Genomic DNA, 4,715 nt, shown 5'->3' with positions numbered 1-4,715 from the left:
CTTAGGCAAACAGACCTAAACAATCTAGAGGCTTGCTGCAATAAAATTGCCAAGTTTGCACTGGTGCATCTTATTGCAGCCTCCACTGTATCTCACTTAGAGAACTTGACTGACCTGCTCTCTCTCAACTTCTACACCTGAATCAACTCTGTCTCACACACAAGTTAGTAAACTATCCTCTTAAAGTCCCATCCCTTAAAAACCTTCTCCAGCCCTACTGCTCGACTAGACCACTACACTCCAGCAGCAAAAATCTACTTCTAGTGACCAAACCCAAGAACTCAGCAGAAGAAGCACTATTCTCCTACATCATATCCAGATTATGGAACAATCTCCCCCCTCTATAACCACACTACCTTCTTGCAATCACTTCAAGACTGTAGCAAAAACTCACTTAAACAATCTCTGGTTATGCCCATGCACCAATCCTGACTAATAACCCTCCTTTTACCTCCCTTTCTCTCCCCTTCCCTAGCCACCCTGCCTCACACTGTCTGATCATTGCATTCCTTCCTCTGCAGGCTCTGGCTCACCCTTTACCCTCCACTTCCCTCCTCACTCAATCTCTCAGACCTGTTGTAACATGCTTAAGTAGCTCACTTCATCTCAACTCCAAATACGTATCCAACTGACTGACACCTAGCTTCTTCTCACTACCACGTATACTACTCACTCAGTCTCCTCTCTTACTCCTCTATCTTCCCCTTCCATCCCATTAGCCCTTCTAGCTTGTTCCACCTTCGTGTGGAGCATCTGCTTTATATATGTTTGAGTTTAGTGCAATATTTGTATATAAGATTTAGGTTTATGATTTTAGAACAGTATCCGTTTGAGCTTAGTACTATCTGTATATACATCCTACCTAGCTAGATATTGGTATATCTGTTTATTACTATGTTGCATATTGTATGTATAGCTAATTTTTGCTGCAGTATGTATTATTTGCTATTATATGTATATTCAATTGTTCTTCATGTACTCTGCTGCTCATTTTTTGTTCTGTGGAGCTTTTCTCCCCAGGACTCCGGTGAAAAAGGACCTGTGTCCAGTCGGAATTTCCCGGTAAACAAATGTAAATAAATAAATAATAAATATCATATGTGCAGAGGTGAGATCTGAACCCATGTCAGTGGATAATATGACAAGTAAGGGCCAAACATACAACTAATGTGCCACAACTTCAGTTCTACAACAGTGGTTTACACACACATTGGAACACACCTACCAATTCTACCTCAAGCATGTAGAATGCATGCAGATATAATCGAAGTCAGTGACAAACAACATCACATATATGACCATTATGATATGGTATACAACACAACTACTGACAATTATAGACACAAGGCAATAAAACATCAGTTTATGAAAATGACCAGTTATGACTACAAATAGCATTAACAAACAATGTAAATGATAAGCTATCCTGAAGTTGCCTATGTCCCATTGAATGTAATCACAACTACTACTGCATGATTAAGCATCAGAGAATATCCCTAAATCAGTTCCCGAACATACAACTTGCAGACAGCCCCGTAAATCATTGGTCTTTGCAAAAACATGTCAGACATTATAGTTTAATCTGCAATAACTACTTATATATGTTAATTCCATCCATATGCATATGGGGAAAACTAGTGGCGGCTGGTGGCCACAAATCAAAACGGGGCTGCAGGAGACAGCTGAATGGGTGGGGGTCAATGGGAAGGGGTGGGACTACACTAAAAATGCAAAACTGGGACTTTAATTAAATATGCTGCCCTGGGTGCCAAACCATCATTATGAGAGTCCAGTCAAGACAAAATAAAGTGTAGAAGAAAAAAAATATTTCAATGCAATGACAGCTTACTTAATATCTAGATGGAAACAAAAAGGTTGTGAGGCATTAAAAATAAATTACTTTTTAAATACATTACTGGAATGCCAGTCAAAATCATGTATAAAAAACAAGCAGCACTCAACTCAAACCACTTCTCCTTGCACTGCAGTTCTAATTATAATTTATATTCAGCTTTATAAAAGTACCAAGTAACATGCTGAAAGCAGCAATCTCTGTGATACCCCCACTTGTAAAAATGTTTCGTATCCAAAAAAGACCTGCTGCCTGACAACAGCTATCTACTTGTTTCATGGGGAAAACATGATCAGAGTAAAAAATGAAAAGCAAACAAGAAACAAGCTCAAGATAAATTGCTTAAAGGATTACTGCACAGGTTATGGACCACACATGATAGACTGGCATTCTGTTTAGTTTACGGGTAAATCCTGCAAAGATGACTGCAAGTCTACAACAAATGTAATGAGCTTCTGAAAATATTGTAATCCTGTCCTTTATTACAAATACTGTCATATGCATTTCAATACCCAAGGCTTATACGCTATCTAGCTATGTAAATATTGTCTGCATGGCAACTGCAAAAAGGCCTTCAATGTTGGTAATTCTTTAACAGTATGCTTATTAAAGCTTACTTGCATCTTACAATTTCAGATAAGCTTACCTGATGATCAGTAAAGCATTGCTACTTAAACACAGAGCAACAAGCACTGCAATGACATGCATTTTTGAATAAAAAGAAGCATAAATCAGCAGTATAAAATATGACAGAAAACCAGAACATTCTGCAAAATCAAGGACAGATGAAAAGCCACTGTAGTACTTGTGTCTACCTTGGATGGGGGATACTCTGCACACTTAACACTGCATAACTGCTCCTTGCCTTGCTTGGACATATCCAGAGTCACTGCATGGGGGAGTGGGGTGCAACAAGTATGTCACAATTTGAAATGTCTCTGGCTGACGGTGATGGCCCTGACACATTTGTCATACCTCTCAACCTCAGAGCAAGAAATCTGGACAAAGCCATATATAGAAGTGGGACAAAGGTCCAAAAATTAGGACAGTTTTTAAATATAGCTCTTATAAACTTAGAAAGATAATAGAATAGTAGGTCTTGCATTAGTATGAATTTTTTGAAGGGTATGAAAGCTGAAACTCAAATGTCTGTCATCATTTTCTAACTTCAATCTTTAATGATTTGACACTAATTGGACAGAAAAATACAATTATATGAAAACAGACCAAAATGTGATGCAAAAATATAAAATAGAAACACAATACAGCTGGGAATCTGTCAAAGAAAGGACACTTTTTATTATTAGTAATGTTAACTTGAGCAGCTGACAAAATAAGAGAATCTACATGCATTTCTGAAATTAGAAGTAATCCATAACTGATCATTACAATTCCTTATTAATTTTAAACCCTGCGCATTTTCTTCCAAATTTTCCATTTTGCGGAGGGATTATTAGGGGGACAGCAACATTTTGAGCCAAAATTGAGAACAGTTGAGAGGTTTGGATATGCCTAATTCTATAAAGTGATTTATTTGCGAATACTTCTTAATACAGGAAATTTGGACAAGGCCAAATATATTGGGGGAACGTATAAACAGTATTAAAAATTGCTCTTGTATAAACTTAGACAGTTGACAGAATAACAGGTCTTGTATGCATTTTTCTGAAGGGTATGAAGTCTGAAAGTCAATGTTTGTCATTATTTAGTGACTTCAATCCTAAATGATTTGTCACAAAACCACAAATGTTATGAGGAACAAACCAAAAATAAGAAGCAAAAATCTATTCATTATGCAAAACTATAGACAGTTGAGAGGTATAGTTCAGCTGGGGCTGTCTGAGTTTGCTGTCCTTCCTCCCTCACAAAATCCTGGTCAAATGAGGCCTTCTTCCTGCAGCTATTCCAATGTCCCATTACTTGGCTATTTCACCCCCTTTACCATAAACACTGCAATGCACATACTGCTTTACTTCTACAATGATTTGGATTTCATTTAAAAGTTTTATTTTACATTTTACAGCACAACCACTAATAGACATTTGCTAAACAAAGCAATACAGTCTCACAATGAAAATAGATTTGGCATTAAAACTTCTCTGCCCTTGAAACTCACATTCATTGAAACAGCATTGAAATCTACATTCAAAGAAAATACTTCTGGCCAGTTGCAGATAAAGATTAACCTTGGGCTGTTTTCAAATCATAGGCCCCTTGCACAGGAAACATAAATGTGTTCTTTGATACACCTTCCTGATTGTATTAAATTATATTCCCTGTATAATACAGCACAGTTGTTAGAAGGTGTTTTAAATTTATTGTTTTGAACATTTTTCCAGTAAATAATGAAACAAAATGCATGCACCAATAATGACAAAACTGCCCAATTCAGAACATTTCCATCATAAAAGTCTACTCACACTTCTACAGTCCACCAGTATCAGTACAGATGCACAATCTCTGCAGAAGTAAAAGTCATCTAAATAATTTCACCTTAAAGAGATCTGTAACTAATGAAGAGGTTGCTGCTAGCATACAACTTTATATTTCATTGTTTCATCTTCAAATAAAGTGCCTGTTGCCCTTGAGGAATAAATTGCCTATGTTACATTAAAAAAATGATAAGCTTGAAACATTGTAGTAGGGAATGGATGGCAAACTGATAACAGGTTCATCGTTACTAGGTATCTCCGCCAAAGAGGACATTCTCAGGACTGCAGCATCTACCCCCTTTAAAAGTACAGTATCACCAATGCATCTATATACTGTGGGAGTAGAACTCACAGCTTTCTGCATCAAAAGCATGTACACTACCTGTTGTGCTATTAACAATGCAAGCCGACTCAGCATAAGTATCACTAAA

Source organism: Protopterus annectens, chromosome 9.part0 (genome assembly GCF_019279795.1).
Source record: "Protopterus annectens isolate FY-2018-M chromosome 9.part0, PAN1.0, whole genome shotgun sequence".
Classification (NCBI taxonomy): domain Eukaryota; kingdom Metazoa; phylum Chordata; order Ceratodontiformes; family Protopteridae; genus Protopterus; species Protopterus annectens.
Note: the sequence above shows the minus strand (reverse complement) of the source record.